The sequence below is a fragment of the Piliocolobus tephrosceles genome, unplaced genomic scaffold (assembly GCF_002776525.5).
Source record: "Piliocolobus tephrosceles isolate RC106 unplaced genomic scaffold, ASM277652v3 unscaffolded_41420, whole genome shotgun sequence".
NCBI classification, from domain to species: Eukaryota; Metazoa; Chordata; class Mammalia; order Primates; family Cercopithecidae; genus Piliocolobus; species Piliocolobus tephrosceles.
This window is the reverse complement of record NW_022325889.1, coordinates 8,619-34,027: the sequence shown is the minus strand read 5'-3', so window position 1 is coordinate 34,027 and position 25,409 is coordinate 8,619. Positions and strand designations below refer to the sequence as shown.

Genomic DNA, 25,409 nt, shown 5'->3' with positions numbered 1-25,409 from the left:
TGCCCAGGCTGGAGTGCAGTGGCACGATCTTGGCTCACTGCAACCTCTGCCTCCCGGGTTCAAGCGATTCTCATACCTCAGCCTCCTGTGTAGCTGGGATTACAGGTGCATGCCACCAAGCTCAGCTAATGTTTGTATTTTTACTAGAGATGGGTTTTTGGCATATTGATCAGGCTGGTCTCGAACTCCTGACCTCAAATGATCCACCCCTCAGCCTCCCAAAGTATTAGGATTATAGGCGTGAGCCACTGCACTCAGCCCTTTATTTTATTTTTCTGCAACAGGGTCTGACTCTGTTGCCCAGGCTGGAGTGCAGTGGTGCAATCGTGGCTCACTGCAGCCTAGAACTCCTGGGCTCAAGCAGCCCTCCCATCCCAGCCTCCTGCGTAGCTGGGGACTACAGGTGGGCGCCTTCACACCCAGCTAAATTTTGTTTGTAGAGATGGGGTGTCACTATGTTGCCCAGGCTGATGTTGAACTCATGTTCAATCAGTCTTCCTGCCTTAGCCTCCCAAAGTGCTGGGATTACAAGCATGAGCCACCAGGCCTAGCCTGAGTCTTAATTTTTTTTTTTTTTTTTTTTTTTAGAGTTTCCATATACTCCCTGCCCCCACACATGTACAGCCTCTCCCATTCTCAACATCCCCCACCAGAGTGGTACATTTACGTGACAGATCATTATCACCCAAAGTCCATAGTTCAAGTTTGGCTTTACTTTTGGTTTTATACATTCTGTAGGTTTGAATGAATGTATAATGCCATGTATCTGCAATTGTAATGTCACACAGAATAGTTTCACTGCCCCCAAAATCCTCTGTGCTCTGCCCTTTCGTCCTTCCCTCATCCCTAGCCCCTGGAAGCCACTGATCTTTTTACTGTCCCATAGTTTTGCCTTTCCTGGACTGTCATATAGTTGGAATCACACAGTATGTGGACTCTTTAAATTGGCTTCTTTCACTTAGTAATACACATTTAAGGTTCCTCCATGTCTTTTCATGAGTTGATAGTTCATTTCTTTCTAGCACTGAATAATATTCCATTTTGTGGATATACCACAGTTTATTGATCCATTCCCCTACTGAAGGACATATTGGTTGCTTTCAAGTCTTGGCAATTATGAATAAAGCTGCTATAAATATTCGTGAAGCTTTGCTTTAAGATGACATGGTTTTTTCTCCCCAAGTTACCATCGCTTATTAACCAGTTCTTTTTTGGTCAAAATTAAATTTTTCCATTTTTGGCTCCAACTAGTAAAAATAGGACCAGATTTTGACTTAATAGATGAAAGAATATTCTGGTTAGCTGCAGAAATTTAGAGACAAGCATGTTGCTCCAGGAAGTAAGGAACTCCATGTGATTGCTAGAGAGGTACTCATTCTCTGCACGTGGAGGAGCTGTGGAGTGACAGGATCGAAGACTTTCATCAGGGTCCTTTCTAACCCTGAAGGGGTTGCTATTAAGGTCAAAGACCTGTTCTTGGCTATGTTTTCTTGTATCCTCCCATGTGGGAAGCTCTATTCCAGGCCCTTGGGTTACAAGATAGACAAAGTCCCTCATGATTCCCAAGCCTGCATCTGTGGTCCCAGCTTGCCGCTTGTACTCCAGAAACACTCCTCCCACTGTTTGCTGAAAATGCCTGGGGAATGTTCTGCATGTGTACTCATTCATTCCTTCAATACATATTTAGTGTCTACGGTGTTCCAGGCATCTTTCTGGGTGCTAGGGATGCAACAGTTAACAACAACAAAAGTCCCTGCTCTCATGGATTTTACATTTCATTCTCAACATGTTACTTAACCAAACCCATCATCCTCATTTCATCATAGAGTTGTTTAACTGCTTCCTCTAGCGTCTGGCTTTGTCCTAACCGAAGTGGCATTTCTCAGCCCCCCAGATACATTCTAGTGTTATCTTTATTAACTTGCTTTCTCTCAACATGTAATTGTCATTTACAGTTGCATCTTACACTTCTTTTTATTTCTTTTTTTTTTTTTTTTTTTGAGATGAAGTCTCGCTCTTGTCTCCAGGCTAGGGTGCAATGGTGTGATCTCAGCTCACTGCAACCTCCGCCTCCCCAGTTCAAGCGATACTCTGGCCTCAGCCTACTGAATAGCTGGGATGACAGGCGCCTGTCACCATTCCCGGCTAATTTTTTATATTTTTAGTAGAGATGGGGTTTCACTATGTTGGCCAGGCTGGTCTTGAACTCCTGACCTTGTGATCCACCTGCCTCGGCCTCCCAAAGTGCTGGGATTACAGTTGTGAGCCACCACACCTGGCCCACTTCTTTTTATTTCTTTTGCATTCCCCTGACTTCATCCAATACAGCATCTCTCACCTAAAGCACAGTGGCTTCCTAACTTGAGTTGAACCCAACTCACTGGACCTGCTGGCTGCTCATTCGGCAAGCAGGCACCTCCTGAGTATGGGCGATGATGTCCCCTTTATCTCCTCTCATTCAAAGACCATGTCTTTGCAAGCTCGCCAGGCTCCCCCAGGCTTCAGTCATGCTAATTGATTCAGAGCGAGGACACGGCTCTTTTGGGGTTGGAAATAATACATCAAGTCTTGAAGGCTTATCTGCTCGTCTCCCTTGACTTTTTCAAGATGATAACTTTATTGATGATAATTTACATACCATAAAATCCACCCATTTACAGTGTGCAATCCAATGAATTTTAGTAAATTGACTGAGTTACAACCATCACCACAGATGAATTTTAAAACATTCCTGTCACTCCAGAAATACCCCCTGCTGCTGTTTCCGGTCAATATCTGTTTCTACCACCAGCTCCAGGCAACCACTAATCTGCTTTTTATCTGTATAGCTCCTCCCTTGACTCTCCCCGCCACTTCCTCAGAATTGGAGTGCTTTCTGGACTAATGTGTGTGCTATTTGCCTAAGGAACTTTTCTTCCAATTCAGTTACATAGCTTTGTGATCTTCCCTTTCACTCATTCTCCCCACGTTCAAGTTTCTCTTGGTTTTCTTTGTCGTGTGAACCTAGTCTCTGTTCACTGAGTCGGCCTTTGGCTTATTAAGAAAACTGAGTTTTTCCCCTCCTTTAGAATGTGGAAATCTTGAATAATGTAATGTACCAATATTGTAGTGTCATGTACAAACCAGATGCTGAACATTATTGACTGAATAAAGGAATCTGAGCCCTGCTAAGGCATGGGAAATCTTGTCTTGTGTTATATTCAGCATAGCGCCTGTAAAGTCACTAAATTGTTATTTTTGGTAATAAATACTTTTTATTTTTTGGTAAGGAAAATGACATTGTTTTTATTAAAATGATTCATGCTTGATAGCTTAAAGAGTGCAAACAAAGTAATACCTTAAAAAGAAAAGTAGAATATGATCCAGTATTTCCACTTCTGGTTATATACCCAAAATAATTGAAAGCAGGGACTTGAAAAGATATTTGTGCACCCATGTTCTTCGCAGCATTTTTTGCAACAATTACAAGGTGGAAGCAACCCAAGTGTCCATCAACAGATGCGTGGATCAACCCAATGTGGTCTATACATACAACAGAACGTCAGGCAGCCTTAAAAAGAAAGAATTTCTGACACGCACTACAGCATGTGCTACCTCAAAGACATTATGCTGAGGAAAAGGACAAACACTGTGATTCCGATGAGGGACCTAGAGTCACCAAATCCCTAGAGACAGAAAGCTGAATGGTGATTGCCAGCGGCTGGGGGAGGAGGGAATAGGGAGTGATTGTTTTCTGGGTACCAAGTTTCAGTTGTGCAAGATGAAAAGAGTTCGGACATGGGGGTGGCGATGGCTGTACAACACTGTGAATGTACTTAACACCTCTGGACTGTACACTAAAACTAGTTGAGATGCCAGCCTGGCTGACACAGTGAAATGCTATCCTAATTTAAAAAAACAAAAATTAGCCAGGCGTGGTGGCACGTGCCTGTAGTCACAGCTACTCGGGAGGCTAAGGCAGGAGAATCACTTAAACCTGGGAGGTGGAGGTTTCAGTGAGCTGAGATCGCGGCACTGTACTCTAGCCTTGGTTGACAGAGTGAAACCCTGTCTCAAAAAAAAATTAATAATAATTGAAATGGTCAGTTTTATGTTATATGTATTTTACCACAATTAAAAAATAAAAATAATAAAGGGAATAACAGAACAAGAACAAAGAAGTAAGTTAAAGTACTATGTGAAACACCACATCTTAGAAACAACCAGTGTTTTCCACAAGAATATTCTTTATAGGAAAAAAAAAAAAAAAAAGCGTGGGCAACATGGCAAAACCCAATCTCTTCCAAAAATACAAAACTTTAACCAACCGTGGTGGTATGTTCCTGTGGTCCCAGCTACTCAGGAGGCTGAGGCAGGAGGATTGCTTGAGTCCAGGAAGTTGAGGCTGTACTGAGCTGTGATGGCACCACTGCACTCCAGCCTAGGTGACAGAGCAAGACCAAGTTTCAAAAAAAAAAAAAAAAAAAGTCTGGGTGTGGTGGCTCATGCCTGTCATCCCAGCACTTTGACAGGCTGAGGTGGGCAGATCCCTTGAGGTCAGGTGTTTGAAACCACCCTGGCCAACATGGTGAAAGCCTGTCTCTACTAAAAATACAAAATTTAGCTGGGCATGGTGGTGCGTGCCTGTAATCCCAGCTACTCTGGAGGCTGAGGTACGAGAATAGCTTGAACCTGGAGGTGGAGGTTGAGCCACTGCACTGTAGCCTGGGCAACAGAGTAAGATTCTGCCTCAAAAAAAAAAAAAAAACAAAACAAAAAAAAACAGTGTTAAACTATGGGGATGGTTTTCTTTTCTTTTCTTCTTTTTTTTTTTTTTGAGACGGAGTCTCGCTTTATTGGCTAAGCTGGAGTGCAGTGGCACGATGTCAGCTCATGCAAGCTCTGCCTCCCGGGTTCACACCATTCTCCTGCCTCAGCCTCTGGAGTAGCTGGGACTACAGGCGCCTGCCATCATGCCTGGCTAATTTTTTTTTTGTATTTTTTTTTTTAATAGGAGCGGGATTTTACTGTGTTAGGCGGGATGGTCTCCATCTTCTGACCTCGTGATCTGCCCAGCTTGGCCTCCCAAAGTGCTGGGATTACAGGCGTGAGCCACCGCGCCCGGCCCCTATGGGGATAGTTTTCTAAGCATCTCTTTCAGCGGTGATACCATTGTAACGACAAGTACCAGTACAGGTTTAGAGTAGGGGGAATCCAGCCAGAGTCCTTGAGAGGAGGCCTGCAGCAGGGGCGGGGGCTGATCACGCGAGGCAGGAAAGCTGTCTGTACCTGCAGCAGTGAGTGCCTGATAGGCCTGTGGGGCGGCTTCAGTGCCCACCACAGGGCGTGGGGGAGCCCAGGCAACAGGGAGCTTCCTTCTGCCATTGAGTGGAGGGAGGTGCCTAGGCTGCTGAGGTTGAGCTTACAAGGGGGTTCTGTAGAGGAGAGAACATAAAGAGCGCACGATGTGAGTTCACTGAGAGTCCTCGCTTTGAGAAAAGGTGACACACTCCTGGGACTCCCAGAAACACTGGGGGAACTCTGCAGTGGGGACGATGGTTAAGTCATAGTAGTAAATGACTAGAGCCAGAAAAATATTATTTAATACAGTTTTTTCTTTCTCTTTCTCTTTTTCTTTTTTTTTTTTGAGGCAGGGTCTCTTTCTGTCACCCAGGCTGGAGTACAGTGGTGTGATCACAGCTCACTGCTGCCTTGACCTCCTGGGCTCAAGTGATTCTCCTGCCTCAGCCTCCCAAGTAGCTGGGACTACAGGTGCATACCATCGTGCTCGGCTAATTTTTTAACTTTTTGTAGAGATGGGGTCTTCCTATCTTGCCCAGGCTGGTCTTGAACTACTGAGCTCAAGCGATCCTCCTGCCTTGCCTCCCAAAGTGCTGGGATTGCAGGTGTGAGCCACCATGCCCAGCCAGTACTATTAACATGACCCCATTTGTACCCCTAGATTTGTTGGTCTAGGGAAACATGAGACACACAAAATATATAGGAAGGCATTCAGCCTATGCTTTTCCTTTATATATAAGTGAACTTCAAAATCTTGAAGGCCAGTGATGACTTTGATTTTTCTTTTTTAGCAATAGAGTTTTGCTGTGTTGCTTAGGCTAGACTGGAGCTCCTGGGCTCAGGCAGTCCTCCTGCCTCAGCCTCCCAAATAGCTGGGGCTACTGGCATGCATTACTATGCCTGGCTCAATGAAGGTTTTTTATGTTTGTACCAAGCTCTCAAAGAAAGCAGTGGACAGATAATAGAGGTGTCACAGGCTAGGAGGATGGATCACCTAATGAATCAGTGGCTGAGACAAGTACAGAGGTTTTTTTGTGTATAGTTTTATAGTGATTGATATCAGTCTTTCATTTAGATTATAACAAAGTTATTCATATTTAAGTTAAGCCCTATTAAGGATAAAAACATATTCTAATTCAAGAAGGATTCTCAAGATTCTCTCCTTAAAGATACTCCATATTTTATAGTTTCCTATTGTAAGAAACTGTTTTCTCTGAATCCTGAAATGTTGATTTCTCTTTGAAGATTCTGTGTCCAGCTTCTACTGGAGACAAAGTGGTTTAGTGTAGGAAGAATGAGTGCTTCGGTGGCAACAGACCTGCATTAAATTTCAGCTCCCTACTTTTAATCTATATGACCTTGGGCAAGATAGCCTAATCGCTCTGAACCCTGGTCTCTTGCTTGTAAGTAGAGAAAAAGAATGGCTACTGGGTCAGACCGCACCTGATCTGCTGGACTGTAACACTCAGGAAGTGTGCCATGTGCATAACAGAACAGAAAGTAGGTAACTCAGACGGTGTTTAATTCAGGGGTTCAGCATGCCAAAAAGGATGCAGGTTCTTTCCATCTTTTTGGTCAACCACCCTGAGTGTGCTGGCCTGGCCCTCTGGCCAGCTCCCCTCATCATCACAAGATAACTGCTAGAGTTCTGGCAACCTCAAACAGAGGACAGAGTCCCATGGAAGAAGAGGGTTTCAGCATTTCTTTAAGAACAAGAGAACTTTCCCCAGCCCTCCTCCCAGCAGATCTGTCTTCAAATGTTGTTGGCCAGAACTGGGTCTCATAGCATCCTTGACCTAGTCACTAGCAAGGAAAATGGAATCACCAGGATTAACGTAGGCTGTGCATGAAGGATCCACTCCTCAGCTAAGAACAGGCCACCTTCTCTCAGGGCCAGCTGCCTGGCAGGAAGGAAGGAAGATGTGGGAAACGGCTGACAGGCAGGTAGTCCACAGAGACTGCCACACCTGTTTTGTGGTGTTAATTTAAGCTCAAGTTTATTATTTGTATCAGGAATGTTTAAAAAATCATTGGGCTTTATTTTTTAGAGCTATTGTAGGTTTATAGAAAAATTAGTGGAAAGTATAGTAAGTTTCCATATATACCCCCTAACCATCACCTCCAAATTCCCAGGTTACTAACTTCTTGCATTAGGGTGATACATTTCTTAGAATTGATGAGCCAGCCTAGATACATTATTAATAACTGAAGTCCATAGTTTATGTTAGGGTTCACTTTTGGTGTTGTACATTCTATAAGTTTTGACATGTATCCACCATTATAGAGTCATACAGAGTAGTTTCCCTGCCCTAAAAATCTCCTGTGCTCCACCCATTCATCCTTCCTCCTAAGCACCTGGCAACCACTGATCTTACTGTCTCTACAGTTTTGCTTTTTTGTCAGATAGCTGGAATGATACAGTGTGTGGCCTTTTCAGACCGGCTTCTTTCACTGAGCAATATGCATTTAAGGCTCCTCCATGTCTTTTTGTGTCTTGATCATTTCTTTTTAGTGCTGAATAATATTCCATTTTATGGATGTACCACAGTTTATCATTCAACTATTGAAGGATATTTTTGTTGCTTCCAAGTTTTGGCAATTATGAATAAAACTGCTATAAACGTTAATGTGCAGATTTTTGTGTAGACCTAAGTTTTCAGCTCATTTGGGTAAATACCAGGAAGCTCAATTGCTGGATCTTATGATAAGAATATGTTTAGTTTTGTAAGAAACTGATGCTGGGCACAGTGGTTCATGCCTGTAATCCAGGAACTTTGGGAGGCGGAGGCAGGCAGATCACGAGGTCATAAGTTCAAGACTAGCCTGGCCAACATGGCGAAACCCTGTCTCTACTAAAAATAGAAAAAATTAGCTGGGCGTGGTGGCGGGTGCCTGTAATCCCAGCTACTCGGTAGGCTGAGGCAGGATAATTGCTTGAACTGGGGAGGCAGAGGTTGCAATGAGCTGAGATTGCACCACTGCACTCCAGCCTGGGCAATAAGAGTGAAACTCCATCTCAAAAAACAAAACAAAATGAAACAAAACAAAACAAAACTGACCAACTGTCTTTCAAAGTGGTTGTACCATTTTGCATTTCCACCAGCAATGAATGAGAGTTTCTGTTGTTCTGCATCCTTGCCAGCATTTGGTGGTGTCAGTCTTTTGGATTTTCACCATTCTAATAGGTGCATAATAGTATGGATCGTGCTTTTTTTTTTTTTTTTTTTTTTTTTTTTGTTGGGGGTTTTGGTTTTTTTCCTGTGGCCCAGGCTAGAGTGCAGTGGCATGATCTTGGCTCACTGCAAGCTCTGCCTCCCGGGTTCAAGTGATTCTCCTGCCTCAGCCTCCTGAGTAGCTGGGATTACAGACATGTACCACCATACCCGGCTAATTTTGTATTTTTAGTAAAGACAGGGTTTCTCCATGTTGGTCAGGCTGGTCTTGAACTCCAACCTCAGGTGATATGCCTGCCTTGGCCTCCCAAAGTGCTGGGGTTACAGGTATGAGCCACCGTGCCTGGCTATGGATCGTGATTTAAAAAAAAAGTACTGGCACAAGGAAATTTGAATTCTGGCTATTTGGTAACAAATTATTGCTAATACTTTTTAGTTTAGATAATGGAATCGTGTGTGTGTATGTGTGTGTGTGTGTTTAAAGGGTTCTTATCTTTAGAAATCCATGCTGAAATATTTACCAATGATATAGGATGTCTTGGATTTGCTTCAAAATAATTGAAGCTAGAGGAAGAAGTGGGTGATAGATGAAAAAAATTGGCTCTGAGTTGGAAACTATTGAAACTGAGTTGAGAGGCACATGGAGGGCCATTATATTAGTTCTCTTTAGTTTTGTATATGTTGCAGTTTTTCATAAAAGGTTTTACTAATTAAAGTTTAATCATGTATTATTTAAAAATGATGGAGACAGGGTGCAAGGGCTCATGCCTGTAATTCCAACACTTCAGGAGGCCAACTAGGAAAAATTGCTGGAGGCCTGGAGTTCAAGGCCAGTCTGGGCAACATAGTGAGACCCCGTCTTTACAAAAAATTTTAAAAAATTAGTTGGGTATGATGACATGAGGCTATAATCCCATCTACTTGGGAGGGAGGCTGAGGTGGGAGGATCATTTGAGCCCAGGAGTTTGAGACTACAGTGAGCAATAATCATGCCACTGCATTCAAGCCTGGGCAACAGAGCAAGACTCTGTCTCAAAACAAGAAAAAAGACAGACACTTTGGTGTTTAGTAAAAATTAGGAACTGTCTTCTGGTCCCACCTTCTGCTTAAGTTTATTTCTTAACAGTATTCTGAGGAATAAATGAATATTTGTTGAATATATATATATATATATATTAGAGTTTATTATTCAAGGAATCTTCCTAGAAACTGAAGATTTTTGGTAATATGATAAATTGTACTTGAAATTATTATTTTTAGAGATAGGGTCTCACTCTGTGGCCCAGGCTGGAGTATGGTAGTACAATCATAGCTCACTGCAACCTAGAACTCCTGGGCTCAAGTGGTTCTCCCACCTCAGCCTCCCGAGTAAGTGGGACTACAGGTGCACACTACCACACTTGGCTAATTTTTTATTTTTCCTAGAGATAGGGTTTTGTGCTGTTTCCCAGGCTGAATTTTCCTTTAAATTATTTTAACATTTATGTATTTTTCCAAATAAATGTATTTTTAACTCAAAAGCAAAATGCAGTACATGTGCACTAGAAAAAAATAAAAATAAATATGGACAAGCAATAAAAGAACTTATATAAAGGATATCACAGTCTTGCTTACTCAGAGAGGGCCACTTTCAATCAGTGCCTTGAGGTATAATTTTTGAAAACCTTTCCTTCTTATCCAGGTATCTGTGTCTATATAGTTTTTGTTTACGTACAACAATTTAGAATTATATTCTTTTTTTTTTTTTGAGACAGAGTGTCACTCTTGTTGCCCAGGTTGGAGTGCAATGGCATGATCTCAGCTCACTGCAACCTCTGCCTCCCAGGTTTAAGCGATTCTCCTGCCTCAGGCTCCCAAGTAGCTGAGATTACAGGCGCCTGCAAGCCCAGCTATTTTTTTTGTATTTTTAATAGAGATGGGGTTTCACCATGTTGGCCAGACTGGTCTCGAACTCCTGACCTCAGGCAATCCCGCCTGCCTCGGCCTCCCAAAGTGCTGGGATTACAGGGGTAGGCCACCGTGCCCAGCGAATTATATTCTTAACATATGTGTTGTTTTGCTTTGTAACTTAATATCTCTGACACATTGCTTTAGAGACTGCATAGGAAGTCATCATATAGCTGTATTACATTTTATTAAACTTGGACATTTGTGTTGAACATTGTAGGTTTTTCCAGCTTTTTGCTATTACAAAAAGAAAGGAGGCAATGTGCAGTTGTTAAGAGCACAAACATTGGAGTTAAATATGGCATGGTTTCTCTGCAGAAAAGGGTGAATGTAGCAGGCCTGGGATTGCTGTCCTTAGAAAGGCTGCTTCCAAGGTTGGCACTTGACTGGTGTCAGGGAACTTGGATTTCAGAAGGGTTCCCACCACCCTAATTGGTAAGAGTGGCTCACTGCATAAACTGTGCAAACACTGTAGTTTATGCTGAACTCCTGTTTTCCTTCCAGGAGCCTATGTGATCCCTGGTAAAAACCCTGGGTGCTAAGTCTAGTGAATTTCCCTGGCAGACCACATTTCACACGTGTTGTCACAGCTCATTGCTGGAAGAATTAAGCACACCCCGAATGACTTCACTGGGAGAAAATTTATGGAAGCTTGCACCTAGTTTCCTCTGGACTTGGTCTTGCAGACCTTTTCCCTTTCTTTGTATCCCTTTGCTGTAATCTATCATGGCTCTGAGTACAACTGTGTGCTGAGTCTTGCGAGTCCTTCCAGTGAATCCCCAAACCTTGGGGTGGACTTGGGGACACAGGTTCAAATCCTGGTTCTGCTGCTTTCTAGCAGAGTAAACTTAAGCAAGTTACTCACCCTGTCAGTCATTTTCTAATATTTAATTTGAGCTAAAAAAACAGTTTTGTTTTATAAATCAAAATATATGTTGTACTTAGAATAGTGCCTGGCATGTAATTATTTCTCAACAAATGTTTAGAATTATCTTGCAAGCTAGATGGTTGTGTATATTTGTAACTATTTCTTTTTTTCTTTTCTCTCTCTTTTTTTTTTTTTTTTTGAGACAGAGTCTCACTCTGTTCCCCAGGCTGGAGTGTAGTGGTGCAATCTTGGCTCATCACAACCTCCACCTCCCAGGTTCAAGTGATTTTTCTGCCTCAGCCTCCCAAGTAGCTGGGATCATCCCAGCACTTTGGGAGGCCGAGGCGGGCAGATCACCTGAGGTCGGGAGTTTGAGACCAGCCTGACCAACACGGAGAAACCCTGTCTCTACTAAAAATACGAAACTAGCCCGGCGTAGTGGCGCATGCCTGTAATCCCAGCTACTTGGGAGGTTGAGGCAGGAGAGTTGCTTGAACCTAGGAGGCGGAGGTTGTGGTGAGCTGAGATCGCGCCACTGCACTCCAGCCCGCACAACAAGAGTGAAACTCCATCTCCAAAAATAAAAAAGAAAGTGCTGGGATTACAGGTTTGAGCCACTGTGCCTGGCCTGTAACTATTTCTTTTGAATAAATTTCTATAAGAATAACTGCTGAGATTAAGGATATGTACTTTTTTTTATGTGTTCTGGTCATAGTAGTAAAATATATTTATTAAGACATTAGAGATATTTGGTATAAAAAAAGTCTTTCCTAATTCTATATTTCAGATATAGTTATTTCTAATAATTTGCTATATACATGTCAAAATTTGTTTCTACACATATTAATATGGACAGTAGAATATAGAAATTTTTAATAAAATGGGACCACATACATATTATTTTATTGTTTATGCCTATATATAAGGGATGCTTATATTCAGTGAAAATCCATAAAAACCTTTTTGTCTTCCTTAAAACATTTAGATTATAGGTGTAGTAGAAAATATATAATTATAATGTCCAAGTTGTCACCTTAGTTATACCTTTACATTTGAAATTACATACTATAGAAATACAGTAATTTAGAAATTGCAGACAGTCCCTGACTTATGATGGTTTGACTTAGGATTTTTTGACTTTGTGATGGTACAAAAGCTATACTGTACTTCAAATTTTGAATTTTGATCTTTTACCAGGCTAGTGATATGTGGAGCTACACTTTCTCGTGATGCTGGACAGTGGTTGTGAGTCGCAGCTCCTAGTCAGCCCTGTGATCATGGGGGTAACCCTCACAGTGCTGTGTTGTCAGCATTTTTTGGAATATTGTTTGCCAGTGTTTTTGCCTCCATCCTGTCTACAAAGCCCATATCGACTTAGGATATCCTATTTTCAGTTTACAATGGGTTACTGGGACGCAACCCATCATAAGTTGAGGAGTGTCTGTACACTGTTGCTTTTTTTATAGTCATCACAGGCATCTTTGACATGTCACCCTGTCACCATGATCATCAGAGCCACTTCTAAGGTTTACACCAGATACAGAGCACATCAGCTTCACTTCCACCAGTTGCTTGATTCCCCTGGACTCTTTGATTCCACTGGAAATTTTATCCTATTCATTTAACATTCAGGCAGTTGGTTTTTCATTTTCCCAGGATGTGTGACTGCCACAACCTGACTAGTCCCTGTACTGCTTTTTAAAATTATCCATGGCTGGGCGCGGTGGCTTATGCCTGTAATCCCCGCTCTTTGGGAGGCCAAGCCAGGTGGATCACCTGAGGTCAGGAGTTCGAGACCAGCCTGACCAACATGGTCAAACCCTGTCTCTACTAAAAATACAAAAATTAGCTGGGCATGGTGGCAGGTGCCTGTAATCCCAGCTACTCGAGAGGCTGAGGCAGGAGAATCGCTGGAACCCGGGAGGCTCTTGTCTTTGACATGCTAGTTTTGTGGGAGAAACCCCAGCCGGGCCTGGTGGCTCATACCTGTAATCCCAGCTACTTGGGAGGCAGAGGGAGGTGGATCACTTGAGGTCAGGGGTTTGAGACTAGCCTGGGCAACATGGTGAAACCTCATCTCTATAAGAATACAAAAATTAGCCAGGCATGGTAGCATGCATCTGTAATCCTAGCTACTCAGGAGGCTGAGGCACGAGAATCAGTTAAACCCAGGAGGCGGAGATTGCAGTGAGCTGAGATCGCGCTACTGCACTCCAGCCTGGGCAACAGAGCAAGACTCTGTCTCAAAAAAAAAAAAAAAAATTAAAATAACACAAGCATTGAAAGGGTACAGCAGTACCATGAGGGAGACAGCACTGAATTCTGTCTGAGATGTGCAGGCCCACCAAAGGGGGGTGATAACAGAGCAAGAATTTAAAAGATGATATTTATTACTCCGCTTGGGCTGCCATAACCAAATAGCACAGACTGGGTGGCTTAAACAGCAGACATTTATTTCTCAGAGTGTTGGAGGCTGGAAGTCTGAGTTCAGAGTGCCCGCATAACTGGGTTCTGGTGACGAGTCTTCCTGGCTTATACATGCCACTGTCTCATTGTGACCTCACATAACAGAAAGAGAGTGAGAGAAAGATCTCTTCCTCTTCTTTTTTAATTTTAATTTTTGTTTGTTTTGTTTTGTTTTTTTGAGATGGAGTCTTGCTCTGTTGCCAGGCTGGAGTGCAATGGTGTGATCTCAGCTCACTGCAACCTCTGCCTCCCAGGTTCAAACGATTCTCCTGCCTCAACTGAGTAGCTGGGACTAGAGGCACGCGCCACCACGCCTAGCTAATTTTTGTATATTTAGTCGAGACAGGATTTCACCATGTTGGCCAGATGGTCTCGATCTCTTGATCTGCCTGCCTCGGCCTCCCAAAGTGCTGGGATTACAGGCGTGAGCCTCCGCACCTGGTCTCTTCCTCTTCTTATAAAGCCACCTATCCTGCTAGATTAGGGCCCCACCCTTATGACCTCATTTAACCTTAATTACCTCCTAAAGGCCCTGTCTCTAAATACTATCACATTTTGGTGTAGGACTTCAACATGAATTTAGGAAGGACACAACTCAGTTCATAGCAGATGAATAAGCATTCGCCAGGCAGCTCAGTTATGGAAGGGGTGTTGAAACCGAGGGAATATAGCAGATATGAAAGAATAGAGGCCTGAAACGATAGGGTGTATTCAGGGAGCTACAGCTGGCTCAGCGTTGCTGGAATATAAGGTGAGAGGGAGAACTTCTGAAAGCTGAGGCTAGAACAATAGGGGTGGAGGTGGAGCACATGTTTATGAAGGACCTTAGTATACTAAGCTTAGAAGGACTTCACCTTAAGGGTAGAGGGGAGCCACAGGAACTTCTAGGCAGAGGCATGGTGCAGTCAGATGTGCATTTTTGATAATTCAGGTGGAGGAGCAATTTGAGCAGCAGCAAAACGGGAAGTAGTAAGTTAGTTGGGAAGCTAATGCAGCAGCCCTTGTGAATGAAAGATGCAGCAAAGACAAGAGAGAGGCAAAATCTGAAAAATGTTAAGGTGATGAAATGTGCAGGACTTGACTAGATATTTTAAATGTAGGAGGTGAGAGAGCCATAGGAGTCCAGGTTGGGTTAGTGTCTTACTTGTCCAGTTTCCGTAAAGAGACATGTTAATTACCTGACATTTTATAGAATTAGTAAATTGACTCATTGATTTTCAAAACTCTTTGAATAAGTATGTAACTCTTCTATAAACTGAGGTTGCGTCACTCTTACCATGATCACAAACTCAGGCTTTACCTATCATTTTGGAACTCTTTGGGGAAGTCCACCATCTTTTCTGGGCTAATTACCTTTTTAAAAGGGGAGGGAGTTGCACTTGGTGTCATATGCATTTCTGCTCTAACATTGTTTCCTGCTATTTATTTTCCTTAGTATATTTGCTTGTACATGCTCAGTATTGTGTTATGTTTTAGACATTACAGAGATAAAACTGTGACTTTTGTCTTTGACACACTAGTTTTGTGGGAGAAACCAACTCATGGTACTATACTACCACTAAAAGGAAGTAATGTGTATTTAAATGCTAATTTGTATCTGCTGCATGCAGCCTATACATTGGTTCATTCATTTGTTTTCATTCATTCCTTCTGAGTCCCCGTGTTTATAAAGTTTACACTCTAGTGGAGGAACAATAATTAGTAAACATGTAGTATATGGAATGGCAATCTGTGTCACAGAGGCCAGCAAAGTAGGAGAGGGTGTGTGCTGAGGGTCTGGCTATTTAATGTGGTGTGATGAGAGAAGCCCCCTTAGTAGGGTGACATTTGAGCAAAGGCCCAGGGAGTGAGAGAGGGTGAGACATATGGTCTATGCAGTGTAGGTGTCTGGGGGAAGAATGTTGCAGGCAGAGGGAACACCAAGTGCAAAGGCCCTGAGATGGGAACATGCTCCGTTTATTTGAGGAACAGTGAGGAGGCCGGTGTAGCAAGAGCAATGTGAGAAGGGGAAGGTGAGTTCACTGATGGGGGGAGAGGAGGATTATTCAGGGCCTTGGAGGCCATGGTAAGGGCTTTGACTTTTCCTCCAAGTGAGACAGAAAGACACTGGAGCGTTGCAAGTGGAGTTGTGACATGATTTGACCTAGGCTTTAGAAGCATCATTCTCACTGTATGTGCAAAATGGACTATAAGGAGGTAAGGGCAGGAGAAGTGAGACTGGTTAGGAGGCGGTTGCAGTAATCCTGGCAGGAGATGACAGCGGTTTGGATCAGGGGCTAGCAGTGGAGGAGGTGAGAAGTGCTGAGATGTAGGGCTATTTATGATATACATACTGACAGGCGTTGTTGAGGGACAAGATGTGGTGTGTGAAAGGAGTCGAAGTTTCTGGCCTCAGTCACTGGAAGAACGGAACTGCCACTTATGGAGATGGAGAGGACTATTAGAAAATCTAAGTGGAGGTGTCAAGAGAAGGTGTCAAGAAGGTAGTTGGATAAATGAGTCTGGAGCTAGAAGAGGGAACCAACCTGGAGATATGTAGATGGTATTTAAAAGCCACAAGTTGGTAAATCAAAGACCAAGAGAGTATATAGGAAAGAGATCTGTTGGCTGAGCTTTAGTGCCCAGGGTTTAGAGGTCAAGATGAGGAACCAACAAAGCGGACTGGGAAGAGGCTTCTTGGGGGGTGAGCAGAAAACTAGGAGAGCGTAGCATCCTCGAACCAAGTGACACACTGTGTTGAGGCATTAGGATTGATCAGTGGTTTCCTATGATGTTGATGCATGAGACCTGAGAATGGACCGTAGTGTTCAAGTGATGCACGAGATAGAACCAGTCATGCCACTAATGGTTTTATTAGTCCTAAATATTTTCACTGCAAGATTTAGTTGTTCTAAGTATTTTCACTGTCAGATGAAGGATGAAAGTTGTTCAGGGTAATTTCCATTTTAGTAATTTCTGACAGCGGCAGAACAGTTTCTACTTATGATTGGTATGCATTTTTATTATTAGCCATAGTATTCATTTTGGATAATGGGCACGGCCTTGTTAGCGTTTTCTTCATGTCCTCCTCGAATTGTTCATCCATTCATTCATTCAACCGAAAAAATGCTTATTAAGCTCCTGTCCTGCGCTAGTCCTAGGTTTCTCTTGTCCTGATAGGTCTAGCTTCACAGGAGCAGGATTTTGCCTTTCCGGGGGCACTCGGCTCCCGCCTCCCCGCAGTGGGGTTTTTCCAGCCTATCTTGTGCAGCTGAGGTTCTCAGCGTCTGGGGCTGGAGGCCTGCAGCTGGTCAGCCGGTGAGTCCCGCCCACGGCTGGGGGCCCTCCGGCAGCCTAGGAAGGAAATGCAGATAAGGTGGGCGGACAGTATGCAGATGAAGGGGGCGGGCCACGCGGGCGGGCAGGATGCAGATGAGGGGGCGGGGCCTGCTGGCGCGGGAGAGGAGCGGCTCCGCCGGCAGCCGCTGGGAACTGGAAGGCGCCCGCCCCTTTCTTTGACTACAGCGGACCCGCCGGACGCAGCCGCCTCGCCAGCCGGAGCCGGCGCGAGCTCGGCACGGTGGACATCCCGTCCGAGGCCACCAAGCCGGCCGCTGCCCTAGTGGGCCAAGCATGGGCAACCACTCAGGACGGCCCGAGGATCCGGAACCAGGTCTGTGCGGCTGGCGGGGGTTGCGCCGCACCCCTCCCCGGCCAGGCGCCCTTCCCCCACCGCCTCCGGCCCGCGGCGCCCACGGGGGCGAGCGAAAGGCTAAGGTCCTGGCGTGTGATTCTTGCCGTTGGAATGCGGCGCATGGGATTGTGAAATTACCTGTGCCCGTGCCGCGACCAGGAAACGCTGCTCGTCCTGAACGCGCACCTGGGAGCCGGGGCCGCCGGGCGGGCGCAGTGGCGTCCCTGCCGCGGGGTTCCCCCCTGCGCGCCTGGCCTGTGCCTAGACCGGGTCTCCTGAGCGCCCAGGCCGCCGGCGGACTTTCAGGGCGTTTGCGGGAAGGGCATGCCTAGCGGCTGCTCCCTGTCGGCCGCGGGCCCCGCACTTTGTGGCGCCTGCGCCTCTACCCCTCACACTCACGCCAGGGCTGCCCCGCCACTGTTGCTAACCCGGAATAGTCCGTGCTTGTTCTGGGATGTCGGGCGCGCCTCTGGTTATCCCGTTTTTACTTCCTCAGTCCTGAGTGAGCTTCGTGGAGTCAGCTGGGCCATAGTTTTCGTCCTCTGGTAGCTCATGCCGGCCCCCAGCAGAGTAGATGCCGATAACCAGGGTTGCTTTTAAAAACAAAACGAACCATTTCTGGACTGTCACGTGAAGCAAATGGGATTTAGTTTTGCCTGAGAAATGACATCTTGGCTGATAGCAAAGAGATGGTTGACCTGACTCAAGTCCTGGGGAGGGGGGTGGGGACAGGTGACAGGTATGTGTTTCAGTGGGAGAGTCAGAACTGTAAACGTTTTCCAAAGGTGTAATATTTTAATTTTAATTTGAATGAGGACTTTGAGGCTCTGAGAGGTGAAGCGACTTGTCCGAGTGACCTTTTCCACCTTTTCCGGAGCTGGGTGCCATGCTGTAGGTCGCTGGGTCGTCCTGGCCTCTGCGCATTGCTCCTTCACCACCCAGGGCCCCAGCCGCCCCCTCGGCCCTATCCTCGGGCGGAGTGGAGTCGGGTGCCTCCCTGACACTTGGGGTACATTGGACTGGTACTATAGCCAGGATGGAAAATTTGGACAACCGCACAGAAATACTGTGAAGAAAAATTTCAGGGGCCAGCTTACTGCATAGACGTGACTTTAATTACACAGCACGTGTTCAGACTATTTTTTGGGCAGAATAACCAATAATATGCATATTTATAAAATGAAATATGCATAAAATAAAAATAATATACTTGTAATAAATAACCCTGTTGATAAACTGTTCGGTAAAGGATTGGTAACATTTTAAAAACACTTCTCATTAGTTACATGCCTGTCCAGGTATTGTGAAAACCCCTATGTATTATTTCCTTTGTGTTAAAATTGTGAAAAGACTTACTCCTGTTAGAGCTTTTAAGAGTGATTTGGATGCCTGTGTTCCAATTTTTTAGTGACCTTACTTTTTAAAGCACTCTGATGGATAGGACATAAAAAGAATATGTTTATGCCAGTGACTTATTTTATTGTATTTTTCAAAGAATGCATATCATTTCAAATGGGAACTCTGATTTGCTGCAAATGAAGATACTGGATTAGGACATTTTAAAGAGATGGTGTCTCACCTGTGTTGCCCAGGCTGGCCTTGAACTCCTGGGCTCCAGCAACCCTCCTCCCTCAGCTTTCCAAGTAGCTGAGACTACAGGCACATGCCACCTTGCCTGGCTAGGAATTCGTGGTAAAAACTTTAAATGCTGGACTACTGGCTGAAAGTGTAATTTTAACTGGCCTTCTAATGCTGTGATGAAATGCTGTAGAGTTCATCGTTGAGATCCTGGAAATTAGAGCTTTGTTAAAGATGTGTGTGTTTTCAGTCTGCTTTACTGCAGAACTGGGATGAGTTCACATGGCCCCAACTGGCAGTTGTGGTACATTGGACTAGAATCTCAACAAGTGCTTCCAAGGGTCATCAGAGCAAGGGTACCAAAAGGATATAAGGGGGAAGCAGAAGGGAGGCTGGATGAGTGATAGCAGCACACAAGCCTGAGTGTCACATGGTTCCCATATCGTGCCAGTTTTGTCCGTGGAGAACAGACATTTAGAATTAAGAATGCACACAAGACAGACAAAAGGGATAGGAAGCAGAATTTGAGGAGTTCGAGGCTAGCCTGGGCAAGGAAAGCTTTTGACCATGGTGCAGACCCAGCACCTACGAAAAGGAAGCAGGGGCGGTAGGTTTGGGCAGGGGGAGCCTCAGATAATGACTAATGACGCAGACCTGAAGTCTTGGCCACCTGATGGGGGAGCTCCAGAGCAAAGCCCGCCCATTAGAGGGGTCTCAGGTTGGGCAGACACCACGGTCACTAGTCTTTCTGTGGCTCAGTCATTGGCCAGAGGCTACTTGGGAAGAACGTGCCTTCAGCTCAGAAGCTAACACGAGGATGAGTCCTAGGATCCTCGTGGTGCCAACAGCCGGAGGCTTTTAGACCTCTGCAGTCCTTGCAGATGAATAGCAAGTTGGTTTTTTTTTTTTTTTTTTTTGAGACAAGATCTGACTCTGTCACCTGGGGTGGAGTGCAGTGCTGTGATCATGGCTCATTGCAGCCTTGACCTTCCAGGGTCAGGCAATCCTCCCACTTCAGTCACCCAAGTAGCTGGGAGGACAGGCCTGGCTGTTTTGTTTTATTGGTAGAGATGGAGTCTTTTTCTGCCACCCAGGCTAGAGTGCAGTGATGCGATCCTGGCTCACTGCAACCTCTGCCTCCTGGGTTAAAGCGAGCCTCCCGAGTAGCTGGGACTACAGGTGTGCACTACTATGCCTGGCTAATTTTTGTATTTTTAGTAGAGATGGGATTTCACCACGTTGGCCAGGCTGGTCTTGAACTCCTGACCTCAAGTGATCTGCCTGACAGCCTCCCACAGTGCTGGGATTACAGGTGTGAGCCACCATGCCCAGTGTAGAGATGGGATCTTGCCATGTTGTCCAGGCTGGTCCCAAACTCCTGGGCTCAGGTGATCCTCCTGTTTCGGCCTCCCAAAGTGCTGGGATTACAGGCGTAAGCCACTGTACCTGGTCAAGTTCTTTCTTGAAAAAGAGATCCCAGTGGAACACCTCCATGGTTGACTGCCACAGGACCTCAGTCACTTGAACAGGGAGTCTGTTTAAAGAGTAAAGAGTTAAAATCCCTATCTCAAACCCCCTCTAAGGGTTGAGATTGCACCATCTTTTCCAGGTAGAAGCTCCTCATCCCCTCCGGGGTGTGTCTAAGGCAGAAGGCAGCTTCTCAGTTGCTGCTGCTTTTCTAGCCCTGGAATTGGCTGTGGTGGTAGCAGGATTCCTCTCTTGTGGTATCTGCAGTCCTCCGAGTTGGGACATCATGACTTAACATGGTATTGCAGAATGGATGCGATAATTAGATACAGTAAAAGATATGAAAATTTCATATCTGAAATTTTCAGCCTGGGCGGAGAAAGCTGGTGACCACATCTCATGCTTCCTAAAAGGTCCTAGTTAACAGTCCTTCAGTTTCCAACCAGGTTGTCAGCACCTGCGTTGTCAGGGCTGCTGGGCATGGTTGTGCAGTTTGTGTACTGTTCAAAGGCATCTGCTTAGAGAACTGAGTGGGCCCAGCAGGGTTGTAGCAGCCCAGAGGAAGGGGTGCCATTTTGCAATTTTGCCTTTTTATATTCACACAAAGGTGCCCAAAGTGCTAAAGAAGTCTTAGAAAGCGAGTTTAGGTTTCCTCCAGTCCCAGTTCCAGCTTATTATTTGTTTTAAATTTGCATGTATGTACTTAGAAAGTTAATGCAAATTACATGAAATAAAAGTTCCTGAGGTGCACTCTGTATTAGTTATAGTTAATGCTAACTGTGGTTACAGATAAATTTCAAAATAGCCACTTAAGACAGTGAAAGTTGATTTCTACCTCATGTCGCATCTGGTTGAGAGTTGGGGGCCATCAACAGGTGGTTGTTAGAGACTCAGGCTGGTGGATGCTCCTCTCCAGCATATGGCTCCCAAATTGCCCGGAATCTGCCGGCAGTCAGGAGAGAAGGCGTGTGGAGGACCCTGCCCGAGGTTTTAGGGGCCAGGCCTAGAAGTGGCGCACATCATTTCTACTTACGTTCCGCTGGCCAGACTCAGTCACACAGCCCCACTGACATGCCCGGGGACTGCGGAGCACCAAGCAGAGAGCAGCATGGATGTTGGTAAACATTAGTGTCTCTTTGTAGACGTAGTGACCGTTCTCAACCACATTTGCATCAGAATTTTATTACAAAAATTTTAATCAGAAAAATTAAGACTTGCATAGTAAACACCCACGTACCAGCCACCTAGATTCTAAATTAATATTTTGCTGTATTTGCTTTATTTGTACATCTCTATATTCATCCCTCTACCCACCCATTAGTCCGTCTTATTTTTTTATGCATTTCAATGAAATGGTAGTTATCTCTATAATTCTACATGATATACTATACCCTTATTGTTTCTTGATTTGTTAGCTTTCGAGCCTCTCTACTACTAACCTGTGATATGAAAGGTGAGGAATTAAGTACATTTTCCCTACTATATATTCCCCTCACCATCCATTTCTGTAAGTCATACTTAAATTTTCCAAATCCATTGTTAGTATAAAATGCTAATGGTAGAATACAAGTAGTGGTATACAGAAGTTTACTGTAAAATTCTTTCCACTTTGCTATATGAAATTTTCCCTTTGAGACCAGCCTGGCCATCATGGTGAAATCCCATCTCTACCAAAAATACAAAAATTAGTCGGGTGCAATGGTGGGCAGCTGTAATCCCAGCTACTCGGGAGGCTGAGGCAGGAGAATCGCTTGAGCCCGAGAAGCGGAGGTTGCAGTGAGCTGAGATCACGCTTCTGCACTCCAGCCTGGCGACAGAGTAAGACTCTGTCTCAAAAAAATAAAAAACTTTAAAATTTTAAGAAATCTATTGTTTTCCACTTGTATTTCTTGACTCACCAGCTTTAAACAGTGTCCTAGGCTTCGCCACAGGTAAATGAGGATGTCGTGCCCCTAAATGTCTTCTGCCTTACTCTCAGAGTTCCCCTCCCCAACTTATTCCCAGTCTGCCTCTTGACCTTTCACATGGCTAGAACATTTACATTCTGTTCCATAATTAGTATTAGTAAGTCTTCTGTGCATCATTTATAGGTTAATTCTAAAAATGGAAGGCCAATCAGCATTTAAAATATCAGGATCTCATGTATTATTTGCTGGAGAACCAGGTAGTATGTTTAGATTTATAGAGAGGACAGTGACATCTTACATTGCATAACGTGTGATCTGTGAAGGCAGGAGGAAGGAGTAAGGAGAATGGAAGGGAGTTGGTATGAGTATGCTCTTTACTTTTAAAATTAATATGCTTTTATCCTGTTACTCGGTTTCTTATTTTTACAGACTGTTAGACGGAATTTCTTTTTTCTTAAAAACAAGAAGTGCAGTGGTTAACAGTTGGGGCTCTGGAGCTAGGCTGTCTTTTCATACTCAGTTCTGCCACTTCTTTTTTTCTTTTTTTTTGAGACAGAGTCTCATTCTGTTGCCTAGGCTGGAGTACACTGGAGTGATCTCGGCTCACTGCAACCTCTGCCTCCCAGGTTCAAGAGATTCTCCTGCCTCAGTCTCCTGAGTAGCTGGGACTACAAGTGCGTGCCATCAGGCCTGGCTAATTTTTGTATTTTTAGTAGAGACAGAGTTTCGCCATGTTGGCCAGGTTGGTCTCAAATTCCTGACCTCAGGTGATCCGCCCACCTGGGGCCTCCCAAATTGCTGGGATTACAGGCATGAGCCACCGCGCCCTGCTCTCATTTCTGTCACTTCTGCCCTCTGAGACTTTGGGCAAAAAAAATTATTTTTTGAGATGGAGTCTCGCTCTGTCACCCAGGCTGGAGTGCAGTGGTGCAATCTCGGCTCACTGCAAGCTCTGCCTCCCAGGTTCACGCCATTCTCCTGCCTCAGCCTCCTGAGTAGCTGGGACTACAGGCGCCTGCCACTGCGCCTGGCTCATTGTTTGTATTTGTTATAGAGACAGGGTTTCACCATGTTAGCCAGGATGGTCTCCATCTCCTGACCTTGTGATCCACCCGCCTCGGCCTCCCAGAGTGCTGGGATTACAGGCATGAGCCACTGCACCTGGCCCAGGCAAATAATTTTTCCTCGAGCCTCAACTTCTTTATCTAGGAAAGGGAAGAGTAATATAACCTACCTTGTAGGGTTGTTGTGGTGATTCATAGGTTAAAACATCTGAAGGTTTAAAATAGACGCACATAGAAAGCGCCTGATAAGCTTTAGCTGTTAATTCTTCTTAACCCTCTAACATAATATTTTGGTTTGGACTGGTTGCTTTCTAGTCCTGTCTCATTCTTAGGTTAGCTCATTACTTCTTGGATCCTTTTTCTCTCTTTTGGATTCTCTTTGCTTTTGTAAAAGTGAAGATGTGGCCGGGTGCAGTGGCTCACACCTATAATCCCAGCACTTTGAGAGGCCGAGGGGGGTGGATCACCTGAAGTTGGGAGTTCGAGACCACCCTGACCAGCATGGAGAAACCCTGTCTCTACTAAAAAATACAAAATTAGCCGAGTGTGGTGGCACATGCCTATAATCCCAGCTACTCGGGAGGCTGAGGCAGAAGAATCGCTTGAACCTGGGAGGCGGAGGTTGTGGTGAGCCGAGATTGCACCATTGTACACCAGCCTGGGCAACAAGAGCAAAACTCTGTCTCAAAAAAAAAAAAACAAAACAAAAACAACAACAAACAACCAACAAAGTGAAGATGCATACATCAAATATCAATGGTAATACATAGTAAAAAACAAGAAGTAATGTCAAATATATCTATTACTGTAATAAATGTGAGTGGGTTAAGCTCTCCATTAAAGAGCTTCCCCCAGTTAAGACAGAAAATCAAATATATATACTGTAGAAAAGCTTATTTATATATTACTTTGATTTTTAAAATTAAGTCATTTTAAGTTGTGAATAATAAAAAAGTAGCTCTTGAAACTTTCAAGTTCAATGTCTTGTTATTCCATATGTTCTGTTTATAAATGCAGTAAAATTTAATAAGCACTCTTTAACAGCATCTGGTTAAATTCAGTTCTGTTTACAAACTTTGCTAATAAAGTTAACATTTTAATTTGTTTATTTAGTATATTTAGGTTCTTGTTAAAGTCTGACAAAAAAGTCCAGTTTTTAAAGTCTTATAAACTTAATGATTATTCTAATAAACTTAGTGATTCTTAAGTCCTCTTATATATTCCAAAACATTTATATTCTCTCTCTTTTTTGTTTTTTTTGAGACAGTTTCTCTCTCTGTCACCCAGGCTGGAGTTCAGTGGCATGGTCATGGCTCACTGCAGCCTTGACCTCCTGGGTGCAGGTGATCCTCTCATCTCAGCCTCCTGAGTAGCTGGGACTACAAGAGCATGCCACCACATCTGGCTAATTTTTGTGTTTTTTATAGAGACGGGGACTTGCTATATTGCCCACGCTAGTCTTGAACTCCTGGGCTCAAGCTATCCTCCCACCTTGGCCTCCCAAAGTGCTGAGATTATAGATGTGAGCCACAGTGCCCAGCCTGTATTCTCTCTTTATATGTGTGTATATGTAGATGCATGCTTTCAAATTTAAAATTACAAATTAATTACTCAGTTACGTATTTTGAATTGGAATCACAAGTTTGACCTTTAACTCTTTAATTCTCATAAACATTAAAAGTGTAATTCTCTAATGCAGATATTTCTTAATATGGAATACTATTACTACTTGTCTGATTCTTTTGATTATTTCCCCACTTGTTCTAAATCTTTCCAGGATTAAAAGATATTTACGTAAGTGTTTTATTCCAAATAATATTGGGATTTCTTTCCATATAATTTTTTTTTTTTTTTTTTAAAGAGACAAGGTCTTGTTCTATTTCCCAGACTGGAGTGCAGTGGTGTGATGCTGGCTTACTGCAGCCTTGACCTTCCTCTCTGCCCCAGCCTCCTGAGTAGCTGGGACTACAGTTGGTGCCACCATGC

The 25,409-nt window shown here is 44.2% G+C and overlaps 1 long non-coding RNA gene across 1 annotated transcript; it reads right to left on the bottom strand.

Moving 5' to 3' along the window:
- Nucleotides 1-16,567: 16,567 nt before the first annotated feature.
- Nucleotides 16,568-22,145, bottom strand: LOC113223455. Its single transcript, XR_003308742.1, has 2 exons — nt 21,288-22,145; nt 16,568-17,067 (listed from the first exon to the last, which is right to left on the bottom strand). It is a non-coding gene; the product is annotated as an uncharacterized LOC113223455 (long non-coding RNA).
- Between the last annotated feature and the right edge of the window lie 3,264 nt (nt 22,146-25,409).